Source organism: Cyanistes caeruleus, chromosome 3 (genome assembly GCF_971803275.1).
Source record: "Cyanistes caeruleus chromosome 3, bCyaCae1.hap1.1, whole genome shotgun sequence".
NCBI classification, from domain to species: Eukaryota; Metazoa; Chordata; class Aves; order Passeriformes; family Paridae; genus Cyanistes; species Cyanistes caeruleus.
Window position 1 is genome coordinate 117,123,332 of NC_141703.1, and position 18,580 is coordinate 117,141,911.

The following is an 18,580-nucleotide window of genomic DNA, read 5'->3' on the forward strand; positions in this document are numbered from 1 at the left end:
CTAAATATCACACGGCCTGTCAGCAATGACTTCAGCTGTTGTGTACATTTGTCTTTGTTTATTCAACCCTAAAATATCTAAATCCTCTGAGAAATTGAAGAATGTTATCACATGACTGAGTTTCTTGTCAAACTGAAACACAGAAAAGCTTTACATTTAAGATAAATGGGTCTCAGGTTCTGACAGAGGAAGTGGTTTTAAATGATAATGCACATCCATGAAATAGGCAGCAGTGTATCATTAGGTTTAGAGTAGTTACTTAAGTCCACTACAAATAAGATTGTTTTAAAAGGGAAGATTAAACCTGAGCCACATCCTCTGTGGGAAGGTGTGTATGTATGTGTATATATATATATATATATATATATATATATACACACCTTCAAAGGAATATATATATCCTCCCTTTGAAAGAGAGTACCGTGAATTTAGGGTTCCAACTAGACTCTAACAGTTGTGGTGGTTTTGTTTTACTGTTTGCTGGTTTGGTTTTTTGGGGGGGTTGTTTGTTTCTAAATGGTTATGCATTGTTGCAGGGTATTTTCCTAGGAATTTAAAGAACATGTGGATGTTCAGTTTGTACAAATAACCAGTGGTGGTTTGCAGTGACCCATTTTGGAAATACATTGCTTTTGGCATCTCCTAGCTTAGGGAAGACAAATGCATAGGAACTATTTCTGTAGTATTTATTCTGAAACATGTAATCAGCTGATGCAACCAAATTTGAACAAATGCTCAAGAAAAAGGAGTGATTATCTTACTTGTTATAAAACAAATTATACTATTTTAAGAACTTTAAGTCTGATTTCAAAGCAATGATATATAGTATAAGCCATAAACAAAAATAGGTTTCTACCTGTAAATCCCTGAAGCATTAACACATAAACTTTTTAATTAACAAGAATTTTGTAGTTCTTGGCATATAAATAGAATTAAAATCTCCATGCAAATGCTCTTTATGTTGCCTTGCCTCCGTGTTAATACCATACCAGTAATCACACAGGTGGAATGTAATGGTAATGTGAAGCTGAATAACACATACTGTGAAATGAAAGCAAGGGATGCTTCACTAATGCTGACTTTCATGTGCATGGTATGAACATATGGTTGAGTGTGGAAGAGAATGAAATAGCTGTTAGTGTTATGGTGGGATTTGTTTTCCATACTTAGGATAATCTACTGATCTCGCACTGGTTTTTTTATATCGCTAAAGGTTTGTAGAGAGAGAATCAAATCTGTGAAATCAACCTATGTGAGCTTGTGATCCTGGTGACACAGCCATTTCATATTGAGCTTGTTGCAGCTGCCACCAATCCTACTTATGAACAGAAATCTTCTGGAATCTTCACCTGATCATTTCACCTGATACCTGGTTTATGAAGACTGAGATACTGTTGAATGTCTTGCCGTGCTAACTCGGAAAAAAATGTACCGTGTATAGTATATTATGTCTAAAAGTGAAATTAAAGCTCTTAGTGAAGATGCTATTTTAATTTTCAGGTTCACTGGATGATGTACTGGATTGTGTGTGCTCTTTATATAGTTACTGAAACGATAACTGACCTAACAGTCTCTTGGTAAGACCCTGCTTTTTATGAACTGTAGAGGAAACTATATTTGTTTCTGATGTTTTTGGAGTTGTATTGATTTATTTTATATAAAGAAGTCACGTTAATTTAATAGCCCATTTTACAGGAAAAGATCTTGGTGCATAGATGAACAGCATCTGCTTTCAAATTTGCTATACACTGTTACTTGAAGTAGGGATTATAACATTTCTAGCTCCACTGTAGAAACTGAATACGAGAATGAAACTCTTATAAGGATGGCCTAGAATTTCTCTGTGTAGGAATATATAATGAAAAACAAGCATATTAACTGTTTTGATTGCTTAAATGACAGTCCATAAATCCGTAACTCATTTAATTTCTGTCTGATGTAACTTCTTGTATTTGAAGAATCCTAAATGCTAATATAATTGTGGTTTTTTAATAGATCTCTTTATAAAGATTAGTTACTGTGCATTTTCTACTGCAGTTGTTAATTTTGTGCAACCTTTAACTTGTCTGTAGGTTTCCACTGTACTATGAATTGAAGATAGCTTTTGTTACCTGGCTCCTTTCCCCATATACTAGAGGGACAAGTTTAATCTACAGAAAATTCCTCCACCCACTGCTTTCTTCTAAAGAAAGGGTAAGAAATAACTTCTCAGATTTTTAATGCCTAATATGGAAACAACATGTGCTGAAATAAAAGCTGTTGCTAGATACAGTATAAGAGCAGAGCAGCTTGTTACTGTATTGCCAGGCAGCATGAATTTGGACTAGCGGAAGCAAGTGCACATGATTGTCCATGTCTATGCTTTTGTTTAACTTGCCTGAGCAGACCAGGTCCTGCTTCCTATTAACATGAGAGTTTCGTGTGCCCTGCTCTACTTGATGCACTCTGAGGAGCCCAGTTAAGTGGAAGTGATGCAGTTTAACTTTCTACTGCAAGCATGTGAATGTATGAACACAGCTTTACTAAAAGCTGTTAATGTTAACATTTTTTTCTAGCATAAATGAGGAATAACACTCCTCAGGATGATTGACATCAATGACTTTTTTTGGTTCGCAAACTGACAAGAGGAGAGACTTGTTTAAAGGGTAAACCAGTCTGCAGCAGTAAATACCCAAACATAAAAATAGCCAGAAGATGGTTTGCTTTAATCAAAGTATGACAGGGACACAGCTCTGCTTAGCTCTTTTTCAGCATCCTGTTTGGATGAGGGGAAAGAGCAATTAGCAAAGGTCTGAAGACAAGCACTGAGAAACCTCACACTACAGAAAAGAGCATTCCTGAAGGTCAGTGCTAGGCTTGGCCTTTATTAGGTAAAGCAGGTAGTAAGATTGTCACTGATAGGAACAGAGCAAGTATCTTGACATTCTGAATGTTGTGCAATAAACAACTTGCAACTTTGTGAGCTAGAGGGATACTTCCCTGTACTCTCCAAACTATTGGGAAGTACCTTGCAGTCTTTATCTTCAACTCCAGGCATTTACCAGAGCTGGAGATAAATGTCGTAACTGTTTTGTCCTTGGTACTTAACTATTTCAAAGCTGTGGGTTTGGAAGTTCTTTGCAAGTTGACTCTACCTTTCTAGGGAGCTGACTGAGTTCTTCATGTAAGATGATGTTATTTCTTGAAATGCATGATATTTCTTGAAGAACTTCTGTCCAACAAGTTAAGCTTACACTCTCTAAGGAACATTTTGCAACGTTTCTGAGCTGTACTGAAGTGATGTACTTTATCTTCTTGTTTGACCACATATAATAATTTTTTTAATGAGAGAGTTGTAATGAATAAAACACCTGTATACAAAGATATATCCCATTAAATATTTTCTTAAATATTTTTCTGTCTTCCTTTACTGATGGGAAAATAATACTGTGGGGTAACTTTGCTCTCTTATGAACAGCCCTCTAAAATTTAAATACGTTTTTCTTTTAGGAGATTGATGAGTACATTGTCCAAGCCAAAGAAAGAGGCTATGAGGCCATGGTGAATTTTGGAAGGCAGGAGTTGAATTTGGCAGCAACTGCTGCAGTGACAGCAGCTGTAAAGGTAAGTTTCTGCTTGCATTAATTGCTTTTGAGCTTGATATCAGTGTCATTGCACTGGGGATTTACCACTCTTATATAAAAAAGATAAATTCTGCAAGTGTATTGAAATCCTGGGACACAATTCAAGGCTTGCAGCCCTCTTCTCATAGTACGTTTGTTGTTTTTTTGTTTAAGATGGCTTGCAGTTATTTCTTGGATTATGAGGATCAATTTACTCTAAATTCAAAAGTTACCATTCAGTTTTCTGTGCAGGCTTTTAACATAGATGTCCATTGTTTCTTTTCTGTCTGTGTTGTGCTTTCTTACTGGTAAACAAACTTTTTAAAGGACTTCTGGCTTTTCTGCTGTTTTTCTCCAATCATCCTGAGGTAATGCCACATAATGAATTTAGGCATGAAGGACTACTACCATCGATAAAAATTATCTTGACACAATTAACCTGTTTGCAACTTGAGTGAATTATTAAATTATTATGCTAAGCATAAGCCTGCCTATTGGTGTTTAGAATACATTTTCTTTGCCATGGATTTGCCATTAAATTATGAAGTAATCTGTCATTTTTTCTAGATTACCTTCCCGCAAAAATTCACTACCTTTAATATTTCAGACGGCTCTGGGTCTAGAAAGACAAAATACAGGCTAATATGTAAGATTGTAACCAATTTGTGCACCACTGAAGGGAATATACTTCAGACCATGTGTATCCTACCTAATAGTAATTCAAACCAAAACACACACACACACACACACGCACACACACAAAAAAAAAGAAAAAAAGAAAAAATAAAAGGTATAGAGAGAAAAAGTTGTATGTCCAAGTGAAATCACAGGTTTAAGGCAATCATGATTAATTTCTTCCTGGGAATAAATGGAACCATTGTGCTCATAGTAACAGCACTGAAAACCTGAACACTGTCTGTAGATAACAGAAAACAACGAAGAGATCCCTGCCTGTCAAAGTCGAGTATGTACAGCTGGCATTAACTTAAATGTCTGGGCTTCTATGTGAACTTTCTGCATTAGAAATAAAAGACATTCCTAAAAACTACACTTTTACGTGCTACCTCAAAAAGCTTTGGAAAAGTAGTCGTGTATATCTTGTTTGCTCATTTTCTCTGTTCTTAAAGATGCATGTGGCTGGTATAGCATTGTAACTTTTTGTTTTAAAATATGGTCATAATGAGCCTAAAATACTGAGAAAGTGATTGCATTTGATCACTGTGGGTTTCTTCTTCATTATTCAAATTCTTAATAATGCCTTAAGACATGAAATAATTTTGAATGCAATAGAATGCACCACCAAAGGAATTAAAGTATCCAGAGTGAAAATAGGTTATTTAAACAAGCCAAGGAAACCCAACAAACAAACACCCAAAGTGCTCTATGGGGAAATCAAGTTTAATTGCTAAATGCTAAAATTCAAGTTCTTTGCATTACAAATTTATTACAAGAAGCGCCTGTAAGGATTCCTAGGATTTGTGTGTGTTCTTCATGTTTGGCTATGGTTGGATATTTCTGTGGTAACTTTTAGGGTGTAACTGAAGTACTGTAAAATAAATAACACCAATATCTCCTCAATCTTTTCTGAAATAATGAATAACTTTTTCTGAAATGTCTATGTTTAGACTTCATTGCTATTCAGCTGTGACTCGCAAGATGCCTGCTCTTTTTGTTAAAACTTGTTAAACACGCTCATGAATATTTGTACAGAATTAGTTCAGTGCAGATCAGATGCTTGCGAAAAAAAACCACCACAATACCAAGACCTAAAATAGGCACGATTTTTAAACAGATGAAAGAGAAGACTCACTGAAAAAAAAATAAATAAAATCTTTATTTTGGCATGTTAAGCCTCTTATGTTTGTCATTCCAAAATGCTGAGCATGCCTGCTTCATGCAAGCAAATGGACACAATGCATGCGTTCTTGATTTTGTTCCCTGTTTTTCAAGAGTTAACTGCTGCCTCTAGCAGGTGAAATTATTATCCCTTCACCAAGAGCTGGTGGAGCATGCTATATGATTTCAGGAATTGAATTGAAGTAGTGGGATCAGGACACACTTTCACCACTATTCTTTTTTTTTTTTTTTTTTAAATAGAGCACACATACTTATTCTGACATAGCAGATCTCAAATTAGGAGAGGGGGAGAGGCTAAACATGTGCAAGATTAAACCTATGTCAAAAGACACTAAAGTGTCCAAGAAAACTGCTTATAGTGACTTTAGGAGGGTGTTAAAAATGGCTTGGAAACTTACTGAAATATTTTGAATATCAAATGTGGAAGAGAGTGATTTTCTTCAAGGGTTGTCAAAGGAATAGGGGATTACCATTAAAAGGTAATGCTGGCTCTGTTAGGGAGGTTGGAGCAGCCAGCCAGGTGAGTCTACTGAAATTTGACATAGATTTAAACCCTCTCCCCTATAGTTAAATTTAAATGTATTTGGCAAGAGTATTGACTTATAGCTTACATTCTCATACTGTATTTTTAGCTGGTACTAGTTAGCCACTGGTCATATAAAATGTAGTGTTTCAAAACCTACTAAATACATGAGCAAAATAGTGTTAAATAAGCATGTCAGAAAACAAATCTTTGTGAAATCCTGATTTCAGGAAATTTAGAGATGATAGTCTGTGCTGAATTTGTATATAAGGAAATTTTTATTAGTTAAGGAATCAAAAACAAGATACCTCAATAGCTCAGTTGTTTATGGATTTGGGGGAATTATATTCACAGCGCTTAGGTTCCAGTGCTACATCTCATACTTGGATACATCTCATACTCCTCTGTTTTTCAGGTCTTCTGAGATGATGGTTACCTCTGTGTTTCAATTTCTGCCAACCCATGCATTCAGATTTCTTGAGCTACTAGTGAAATCTGGTGTCTTTATCATTATGAGCAGGGGGACTGCTAATTAAGCTGTGAAATACTCGGGGGGTATTTCACAGCTTATGGGGTTACACAAATAGTGTTAATTTGTAAAGTGTTATTGGTGATGATAATATGTTTTGAGGGCTGTGTTTTCTGAATGTGTTCTAGTCATCCTGAATCTGCTGCCCTTTTGCTAATTGACTGTTATTCTCCTGGCCTTGCTCACACTTCCCCTTGTTCTCACTCAGGACATGGCAGAGGAAGGAGGTATCTTGCAGCCAGCTGTGGCACACAGCCAGTATCACTATGGGGAGCAGTACTGCTTTCATCCTCCTCCCTGCTGGGACAGCCTGTCATGCTGCAGAGGTTATTCACGGGACAGGAGTCCCTCTCCACGTTGAGAGGGAACAGAAGTCATTCCCTGTCAGCTTGGATTGGATCAGGGAGAGAAGAGCTGAGAATGTGGGTACTGCATGCTGTAGAGTCCATTGAGAACTCGTCCAAGGGAGGCAGGCAGCTTCTGTCAGTGATCCCGGCCAGTGGGGGGTGCAAGTCCAATTTAAAGAACAAAGAGTCCCTGAGGCAGACAAAGTGGTGTTTGTTTACTTCCCTGGGTTAAGCATACAGACTGTAAAAGCACATGCTCAATAACAGAATAGAAAATGTAATTTCATTTATGAGGGTCAGCTGATGAGACTGCATACTAATAACATACCAGAGGCTGAGTAGACTTGAAAGGAGACCCTTAAATAGGCTTTATTTATTTTTAAAAATTGATTTAAAAACATATTATGACTTTAATTGGTCACATTGGTCACTGTTAATGAATGTGGACTCCAAAAAATGGTTAGTATGTTTTAGGAAATGCTATTGAATAATGAAGAAAAATCATTCTCAAAGACTTGCATTTTCTTTAAGACAACACACAGACTTCACAGTTCATCCCTCTTCAGTGTTTGCATACATAGAAATTTCAGTGCTAAGTTGTGTGATTTTTTTAAAATTTTTTTTTTCTTCCCCTGGCATTGTAAATATATGTGTCTCAATCTTTTATGCTGTAATTTAGTCACCAGCCTCTGGCCTGAGTGCAACCTAATGTATACCTTCCTTACTGGCAGGAACTGTCAGTATAACTGGCCACCAGTGGTAACTGCTCTGCCATCTTCTCCTGAGCAGCATCTTGGAGTGTGTATATCTGCGGAGAGCTGGCAGCTTCTGCCATATCCATGGCATGGGAGTGGAAGCAGGAGGTCCTCTTCTGCTCCACCTACAACTGAATTTCAGTTTTTAGGGCAAACATGTTGCTTTCAAGCTGTAACTCTGACCTTTCAAACAAAATATCAAAGCTCTTAAAGCATTATTTTAAATGTCAATGTTACTCTCACATTTCCTGCAGTGGAGAACATTTAATCACACATTTCCTGCAGTAGGAAAGAATTTAATATTTTTCAGCCAGACTTTTATCCTAAGCTGATAGTAATCCAGATCTTCACAGAACGCTTTGCTTCAGCAGAAAGCAATTAACAGCTGCTTTTGAGCGTGGGGGTGGAAGAATCTTAAGTCTTACATGCAGTGTAAGCACAGTGATATGTACACTCCCACAGAACACCTTGAATTTGTCCTTCAGTCTATGCAGTGGAGTTAAAGTAGATATCAATCTTGATTTGGCTAGACTGGATGTTCCCAGGGGTGGGATAGAGACTGGAGGCACTGTAGGGAGTATCTATATAGGGTTAGTATGTGTGATGGGGACTGTCCGGTTGTTGTGCAACTCCCACTCCTACTGTGACTCTCAGGCATGTGTACTGCATCTTTATTTGTATACATATCCTTTCAAACTTCTCAATGCTTTCTGTGTGTAACTGTGTGTAACTTGAGTAAAACTTTCCATCTTGGCAAGTAGTTCTGAAACGAAGGGCCCATTTACGTCCTCTCTGAGGCGCCACAGGAGCTCCAGCTCAACCATGCAGTTTGGTTAAGGGCACAATGTTATTTTATGGCACATCCTTGACTTTTTTTTTCCCTTTGAAAAACAAAATTCTGTATCCAAAAGCTTCACTGGAAAATAGGGTTGAATGTTCCTAGCTTGGATCTAGTCCTTTATCTACAGTGGAATAAGAACTACAGGCTTGTAATGTGAATTCTTAGTATTTTAGTTGTTATGTTTAGTTGCTATACAATTTCCAAATGTCTTTTTGTAGTATATCACATGATGAATGAACTTTCTGGGCAACTAAACAAGTGTCTTTCTATACTTCTGCTGCTGGCCAAAACCAGCTTCTGTCACTATTTTAAGTAGACTCTTCACATTTGGTGAGTGGAATTGTGCTGAATTTGTATGGATTCTGCTGTGAACCAACTAGGCCCATTTTACATATTCACCAGCATTCAGTGACTGAGACTTAAGTCCTCTTCAAGCATTGGACATGGACTGATGAACAGTCTTCATACTATAGCAGAGTAATGTATATACTGTAAGCTGTTACTTGTCAAAAGAAGCAGTTCTTTCTCCAGTCCTCTTCTCCATGTCCTAGCAGCTGGTAAAGTATAGCTGGTTCCTGATGTATTTTACTTGAAATGCTTTTCAGTGCAAGAAGTGGAGTAGTGGAAGGGCAGGATTTTTTCTGCCTTAGGAGGAACCTTAGGAGACCTGTCTTAAGCCATTTTGGGGAAATCAATTTGACTTCATAATTTCTATAACCTTTAATACAGACACTGTACAGCATTCATAGGGCATTTTTAACTCAAAGGCAAGCTGTACTTAAGTTTTTGAGAACTGAGTAATCATACAAGTTTGTAGAAAGAGAGAGAAAAGTTAAGGCTCCTACTTCTCTCACAAGAAACCTTTTCTTTGTTATTGTTTGGTGACAATGTATGAATGGTGGAGTAAGAATTATAATAGGTTTCTTGTGCTTAAATAGCACTCTGTTCACTATGTTAATTTTATATACTGTACTAATAGCTAGTCATTAGAAAATTAAAATTAGGTTTCAGCCACTTTTCCCTCCTGCCCTTTGGTACCCAAGCAAACTCAAATAGCTTTCATTCAATTGTCTCTTCACTTTACATGGCTATTCTTAGCATGGAATAATTCAGTATGCTGGTCTACCAATGGCAAACAGTTGTTGTCATAAGTGCGGGAACAAACGGCTGTGGCCTGCAACACCAGAATTGCCTTCTGCTGGTGCTGTTGCAGAAAAAGTTGTATGGAATTGTACCCAGGTTTCTGCTCCTGCTAGCTAACATGCTGATCAAACAAAGAATTTTACTTAAAATCTTCATTTGTAAGAATGAAATTAACTATTTTAACACTTGCTTGAAGTGGAATTCATGCACAGGCTTGTTAACCTTTCCCTAAAATGGTTATTTTTTGCCTTCTGCCAGAGAGGGAAGAATAAGGTGTTATTTTAACATGACTTTGAGTACTTTACTCGTGGTCATATTCTTTTAGTTGCTTGTGTAATAAATTAATCTTTAATGCTTTAGTAGTAACATCATCTAATGTAAGATGAAAGAGCTGCTGGATGACCTTTCTTTCCAACAGGGAAATTTCCATATGTTCCATACAGAAAAGAAGTGAAGACAATTGGAGAAGGAATACTTAATGTTCATATGTGATTAACTATTCTCCTGTGTAGCATTCGATTTTGCATTGGTATTATGTCAGTGAAGCTATACTAGTAAGAGAACTTGCTATCCTGTAGTCCAGACTGGACCTCTTTGGTTTGTAGTTTCAAGTTTCTGTCAACTGGAGCTCCTTTTGTAGTGCTGCCAGTTTCTCAGTTATTTGAATTAATGTTACAGATTGTATTTTTAACATGTTTCTCCTTCACTTTATTCAGATTTGTGGAGGATAAAATATAAAATAGCAGAAGAAAACTATCTTCAACCATACTCTTTAAAATGCAGGTGTTACTGTCATGCTACCTTGAGCTGCTATGCTTGAAGTTAACATTTCTGATGTGTGTTTCTTTTAAACACTTGCCCTCGCCCACGTCTTTATTTGCTCTGATTAAAGGAGTGAAGTGCAGCATTTGTAATTAAGCTGCTAGCATGTGTAACTTTGTCATCTGCAAGCAATGTACAGTTAAGCATGGGTAAAAGTAATACCTAAATCAGATGTAAAGCAGCTGCATGTGTATGTTCAATGTATTTTGTTGTGCAGCAAGGAAGCATGGGCTTAAACATCTTAACCCAAGCTGAGCAGCAAAGTTAAACCTCTGCCTGGTTTCCAAAGATACTGTTGTTGTATTTCAGAGCCAAGGTGCAATAACTGAGAAACTGAGAAGTTTCAGTATGCATGATTTGACTGCTATACAAGGAGATGAGTCTGTTGGACAGAGACCTTATCAGACATTGCCAGAAGCTAAAAAGAAAACCAGAGCCTCTGCAAGTGAATCTTCAGGTATGTATCTTTTCTTTTCCCTGCCTAAAAGAACAATTCACCCAAAGCAAAAGTGGAAGAGCAGAAATACATTTACCCTCTTTCTAAATGGAAAAGGCCTCAAAGAACTCCAGTAGACTTAAACAGAGTACACTCAAAGTAAATTATGGCAGTTCAATTCTTCCTGAATGACTTTCTTCTCTCATCCACTCCCAGTGTAATCACACTGTATTCATTACTCCTGTCATTGCCAATTGGCAACAAGAACTTATTACCAAAGTAAAACTTAATTGGAAGTCAAACGTTATATGATTAAGTAGTGTTTCTGTGACAAATGTAAAAGAAGTTAAACATGAAAACATATGGAAGCTCAGTAAATAAAAGAGAAAATTAATAGAAATTACTTCACCAGGTGTCCTGGGGTGACTTTATGATACTAGTATTCCCAATCTCCTGCTTTATAGATTAAGTTCTTCACCTTTAATATTAGCTTTGAGAGCCAGGGAAGTTAAAACTGCTGGAGGCTGATGGGAGTTTTTTCTCCGACCAATAACTAGCTATTTCTGAGAACTGACAGTGGTTTTGACCATTGAAAAGTGAAATCAACCTGTGAACACCTACTTTAAGACCTAAACCCGAGAATTTCTTGTTCTCTTTGGTTTCTGGCTTTTGAAGAAGTAACAGGTTCCGGCTCAGCCTCCTCCTCCACCACAGCAGGCCAGACAAGGTCGCGGAGGGGAGTGGCGGGGAGGTGAGCAGGCCCAGGCCGGATCAGGCCAGTTCCCCTGGCTCGGTTGCAGTTTCTGCCACTGCTGAGTTTTACCAGAGACTGCCAAGTAAGGAGAGGCCATCGCAGACATCTCTAGCCACCGCTCTGGCAGAGATAAGAGAACCACCTACCAGGCCTGGGCAAGATTTTAACCCTTTCATTACCCAGATGAGACTTGCAGATTAATCCTTTTTTCCAGAGAGAGAAAGTGATCAGCATGTAAAAGAGACCCTATAAACTATCAAAGATAGTGAAGAAAGGAATTAAGCCTCAGAGGAGGTAGAGAAAGAAGAAGATGCTTTAATAAGCTGAAATATTTTTCTGTTAAAGCTATGGAGATGGACAGTAGTGTTCTGAAAAAAACTTTAATTCATGACAGTATATTGGGAGGAATGGAGTGTTTCAAAGTGAGGATTTTGAGCAAATGGTGAAGTGGTTGTGGTACTGTGAGATGCTGGAACAGAGGGGGAGAAGTAATAGCTGAAGATTTGCAGCCTTTAAGAGGCAAAGAGAACACTTCTGTTTCCAGAGTAGCTCACAGAGACACATGAAGAGAACTTTTGCCTTTGAATAACTCAGCCTTAAAAATGACATCCCTAGACTCATTTGACGCATAACACACCTCAGAGTGATGTGAAGCGAGAGGAGAGAACCGATGGCAGAATTTCCAGGCAGCTGGCATCAGAGCTATAAAAGAAAGCTATAAAAGAAATAGTTTTCTTGTGAGAAACTCCATAGGTAGCAGAAGAAGACTTCTGTTTCTCTGCAAAGACTGATGAAAAGACTCTAGCAAGAATTGGGACTGTTTTAAACAAAAGAGTTCTTTTTGTCTCTATGTTGTCATGTGAACAAGGGAATGGTTGGGTAGTGAGCCAGAAAAGGGCTGTTCTGGAGGTTTTATTCTGGTTTCTTATTCTTGTAGTTTTTGTTAATAAACCTTCTTTATTCCTTTTAAGTTTTAAGCCTGTTTTGCTCTTGTTCTAGTCCACATCTCGCAGCAAGAAATAAGTAAGTTTTCTAGTGATTTTTTAGTTACTGCTTTAAAACCACAACACCAGGTTTGTAGTAATAGATCAAAATGTAAAATTGTATATGGTGATACGAATAATAAAGGCATCAAGTTGTCATAATAGACTGATGTCTATTAACACTCAGACGATGGTGTGTGGTGATCAATATATGGTCTTGTTGAAAGATAGTATTATTTCATTATTATGTTACATATACTGTTATTGTCATCATCACTTTGCCCTTGAGCTTGTGATGCTTGAAGGAAGGTTTTGCTGAAGGTCTGCTAACTACGTAATTTTTAAATAGCAAGACTGTGATGTATAGGAACTGCTGTTTCCCACAAAAGAAGTGGGTCTGGGCTATTTCTTTTCACCTAAGACTGTCATTCCTTCTCATCCCTCCATTTTGGGGATGGATAGCATTTGTGGGGTCCAAGGAATTTCATGAATAGTGTGCTAGCCCATTCTAAGGAATAGGTGACCAGCTGAAGGGACCTAATCTGAATTGGAGTTTCCAGAAGGTATCCTGTGCAGGGCAGAGTGAACTGGAGCCTCTGGCTAGAGAGAAAGCCAAGAATTCACAAAGAGCTGCACTAGAGATCATGTCACTGCAGCTGTTGTGCAGGATCTGTTCCTCAGTAAGAGAGCATTATTTACCTATCTGAAATAGCTTTAAAATGCTCTAATTTTTTTAAAAAAAAATCTTCAGTTTATACTATATAAATAATCACCGATTGTGAGATTCAATCTCAAATGTCAAAAAGCTTTCTTACAGCTAGTTGAACTTAATTAATCTTTTCTGGTCCTGGTCTCATCTAGCATATACCTCTCATGTTTTCTTTGAATTTTCTTCAGCATTAGGAACTTAAAAAAGATCAAAAGTACACATAGATTTAGGAACACTGTGTAGCAATATTCTCTTGTGCTGAGCTGGATCTTATTTTTTGTCTGGGCCAGGAGTTCTGTGCAAATTGATTTAAAAGGCCTAGCTGTAGGATGTGGATTGTAGGATGATGCTGAGCTGGCAGTGCTCTTGCTGTGAAAAAGGCAGATGGGATGCCGATGCATCAGGTATTACAAATGCAGATAAAAAAGTATTGGTGTCACTGCAAACACTGCTACTCTGAAACAGAGAAAGAGATGTGATTCAAATCTTCTGTGTTGAAAAAGATTAATTGAAACTGTACTGGAAGCAGAGACATGTTGCCTCTAAAATGGCAGAAGAGAATGACCGAATGTTTGTCTCAAGTAGCTGTGGAATGGATGATGTGATTCTAATTTCTAGGGAAAAAAATTGATGAAAAAAATTAGATAAGCCTAAATAAAATATTGGCTTAAGATAAAATGTACACAGGTCATTGATAAAATTTGGTTTAGAGTCTAAAAGGTGTTCCTGAGTGTTACCGCCAGTAGATTCTGGGATAAAAGGAGTGTTCAGTGGAGGAAGGAATCAGACTGGATTTGGTAGCTTTGCGATAGGTCTGTGGTGGAGATTCGGGGCTGTTGGACCCCAAGGAGCTTTCGGAGTGTATTTTTAAGCAGTTAGTGCCCTCTAGTGAGAGTCTTCGGTAATAATCTTGGTCCTGGTTTTGTAGTATGTTAACAACTCTTAACAGTACTTTGGTGTGTTACCGAAATGAAAGAAGCTTTGGTATTAAAAATGCAGGAGGATGAGTGTATGAAGAAAGATCCTATGAATGCAAGTCATCAAATGGTTTGTATTGGGAGGGATCTTTAAAGGCTTATTATAAGTGTAACCACCTTCTCATGTGGATTGTGTCCTAAAATCTTAGGTACTTCTTTAGATATTAACTCAAGTTTTTGCAGTTCAGTGTAAAGCAGAAGATGTCAGCAAACTTGTGATTTCAGTCTTGACAACTGAAGAAGCACTGCATTACATACATGTGGAACCAAGTGGCAGGATTAGAAGCACCAAACTCGTGGCAAAGTAGATGTTTCTGTTTTGAAATAAGCACATCATCTAAAAGCATAAATCACGATAAAAATCGCTGCTTTCTTAGAAGTCAAAAAGTTACAGCTACTATTTTTTAAATATTTTTTTTCTAAAGGTTAGAAAACCCCACTGGAAAAAAATCCTGGAGATGATAAAACAGATGAAGAGATGGAGGGGACACATTCGGAGGATGAAATGTTCGCTCCGAGAGGCCTTCGCAGAACTCAGAGTATGAAGTCTGTGAAAACTATTAAAGGCCGTAAAGAAGCAAGTATAATCCTGGTTAATTGAGTTTGTTCTTTCAGTGTATATTGGCATTATTCTTAGTGCAGAAATTTATTTTTATTTTTAATATTGGAGAAGTTGTCAACAATAACTGGGTTCCAGAATGCTAAATGGGGAAGAAAGCATGTGACAACAATATCTAAGTTTGGAGCTTTTGTAGTTTGATGTGTTTAGGGGAAATATATGTATGAAATTAATGAAGCAAGGAGCAAGGGAGAGGAGACGAAACAGACTCTGTATTTGAAATGCTAATTTTGGCACCACCAAGCCTAATTTCAGGAAGTGTTCGCCTTGAAAGGGGTATGGATAACAATAATATTATCTGTGTGTTGTGCACACTTAAACATCTGCTGTTTAATAGATAAAGAATATTCAGAATTTTTTAGTTGCCATAGACAAACAGCCTGACTCTTTGTGATCTACAAAGAGAAGATCCTACTTAGCATCCTAGTGCATGCATCACAAAATTTAAAGATACTCCAGTATAAATCTCTGTGAAGTCTCATAAAAGTTTTTGGGTCATTCCAGGAAAACAATTGATACTTACTCTTCTTGCCCAATTCTGTTGAAACTTTATCTTATTCAGTCATAGGTAGATTCTCTTAGTGAAACCGGGTGTCCAAAGCACATTGGAAGACATTTGCTAAATAGGATTAGTGGGGAGGTGAATCATATTTCCATTTCATGTGACTTAGTACTTCATTATAATTTTGTTTTTCCCCTCAGATACGATACGGATCACTAAAATACAGAGTAAAGAAGAGACCCGTTGTATACTTTTACGTGTACTGCACAATTCCTGCAAGAGCAACTGCTGTACTATAGTAACTTGAATTCAAGTGTTAAAGATCTGTGTACAATGCCTAGAATGAGTCTGTATGAACAGATATGGTAGGACTTGGTTTTGTGAGCCCAAGTGATCAGATAAAGTACTACTCTGTTTTTCTATAATTGTGTCATGTTTAGATTTAAATCTGGACAAGTTACAGCATGGATTTCAGCACTCCTTAAATAGGAGTAAAATGAGTAATAGGAAATACTCCTTTGCCAGAGGTATTGAACAGATTGAAATAATTGCAAATCAAATTGAATTAAGAGAAGCTGTAAGTATGTAGAGCTTGTGAAAATTGAACCATAGTGTCCCCAAGTTTACACTGTAAGATAAATATACTTGAAACATTTTTCTGAACTACAATTCCTGAAAAGGCCTTTGTGTAATTTTTAAATGTACAGTTTAAAGGACAGTGGGTGATGGTGGGAAAGGAAAAGGAAAGATGAGGTAGGTAGGATACATCCTTAACTTCATCATTTTGTGTCATATTGCCAAGCTTAGCAAACTGGGGTACATACAGCACTTTATGCAAAACTGTATAGTTTTGCACACTCTTAATGATTTACAACTGCACGCCATTTTAGTGACTTGCTACATAAGGCTAGAGTTACATTTTGAATGCCAGCAATTCTTGTATTTCATGATATTTTTAAAATTCATCTTGATTCCTTAAGTACACTTAGGATGCTGTAGATATCTGCTACTAATGATATTATCAGGTGCCTTTCTATGTATTACCGGGCTGCGTAGGTTTTGTGGTTTTGGGGTTTTGGGTGGTTTTTTTTGTTTGTGGGTTGTTTTGTTCGTGTCTGTCTTCCTCCATCTAAAGAGATATAACATGATTTAAGTCAGATTTTGGTTAAAATTGTGGTAAGTAAAACTTGTAGCAATTCCAGTGATGCACCTCAGGGATCTTATCAGCCCATGAGCTGTGTGTTCAAGTCATGCTGCCGTAAAGTCATATATGATAGGTTAGTCAGGCCCTGGTTTAGTTTTGCTCTACATTGCTTTAAGAAAAAATATATTTTTATATATATGTACTTTAGAACATGTATGAGTGTATATTTCATACTATATGTGGATTCTAAGATGGTCTGTGTAGTACTTTTTTTTTTATTGCTAAAGTTATTACTAAAATATTTGCATATAAATAGCTTCTTCTAAAGATCTAGTTGATTTAGTGAATCATTTTATAACCTAGAATCCCATGGCATATCTACACAGAGATTAATTTTGAAATGACTTTCAATGCAGTGATTTGTCAAAATTACTTTTTTAGGTCACCTTTGGTATTATTTTCTGCAGTTCTGAGAATTAGACTGATTCTAATTTTCTGTGTGACTATATTTCTACTGTGGCTTTAGGGAGAAACAACCCATTTCTTGCAGATAGTACTTTATTATGTATCTTTGGGACAGACCTTGTGACTTGCCTCAAAGAGAACATAGCATGGATTCCTCATATCCTTCGATCTCTGACTTCAATCCTCAGACCTTCCCCCAGGTATTGACAATCATCTGCTGTTGGTGGTGTTGCTCTCTAGCTGTGGGAAATGTCTGCAAGCCATGTGCAAAGCTGTGCTCAAAATGCAACAGCACTTAGAGCATCTCTGAGGAACCTCGGTGCTTTAGTGAGAAGTCCCAGCAGGCCATGTGTGATTAGAAGGATGAAGTTTGCAATACTTTACTCAGAAACACAGTTTGATACCAGAAGACAGGAAGGCTGCTGTCTCTCAAATGAGTACAGTGCAAAACTCCCATCCCCTAAACAAAACTGTACCTAGTTATCCAGCTTTTCTAAGGAGCTGTAGGCAAGGAGTGATCAAGAAAAAACCTCCCTGGGAGTGTGGGACTTCTGCCCCAGGAGTGTTTGTGCTTCTCATCTGTTTCCCTGAGGCTTGTCTGTATGTTAAGGTACATAAGAAATTGAGGAACCTAGAGCTCTTGTATTTGCATCTCACCAGTCTCTGAATAGTAGACTAACCAGGGCCTGAGATGGACACTCTTACTGTATAGCTGAGCATTTGCTGACACATTTTTCTATAACTAATCATGCTTGTTTTACCAGCAAGCATTGCAAAAAAAGATCCTCTTTCTACAAGTCATAATCCTGCATGAAGGAGTAGGGTAAGCCATTTTTTCAGAATTACAGTTCCTGTTACAAGTTCATGTAGATCCTGTTTGGGGAGTTGTGTTTTTACCCCATCTCTAGGACTAGAGATCATTGAAGTATTTTAGGCTCTACCACACTCATGTCAGGAAGTTGCTCTATGTGTCTCTATGTACCTGAGGCTGTAACTTCTGGCAGACTTAACTTGCCAGCTCAGTAGTGATAAAGACTAAATAAACACTCCTCTATCTGGAACTTGCATGGAATTAGGAAAACTGGCAGTGTTATTAATATTCATTACTGTTTGCATAAAAATGTACTTCTTTCAGATCTTACATGACCAAATCTTCAATGTTTTCCTAGCTGTTGTCTTCATTCTAATAGCCAACTCTAAAAATATTTTCTTTTTATATCTCAGACTGATTTTGATCTTTGAATTCATCCTCAGACTTGTTCACTGGATTATCTTAATTTTTTTCCTCTTACTGTTCATTGTTAGCTGATGCTAACAATGCACACAATGGCATGATTAGCTTTCATCCCAGTGATACACAGTTCTCCTTACTGAATTTAGTTTAGTTTGGGTTTGAAATATTACAATCTTTTAACTTTAGTTACAGGAAATTTTCAAACTTTTCTTGCCTTAGCAACTGCAGAAGTCATCTGTCTAGCTCTTACAGGAAACTTCTTGAAAAAAATGTTAAAAATTGATGTTTATTATTCATTGTGGGTTTGGAATGTAAAATGTAGTTCATGCCAAATTATC

At 37.3% G+C, this 18,580-nt stretch overlaps 1 pseudogene; it reads left to right on the forward strand.

Moving 5' to 3' along the window:
* Nucleotides 1-795: 795 nt before the first annotated feature.
* LOC147654499 (receptor expression-enhancing protein 3-like) lies at nucleotides 796-15,447 on the forward strand (annotated as a pseudogene).
* Nucleotides 15,448-18,580: the final 3,133 nt, after the last annotated feature.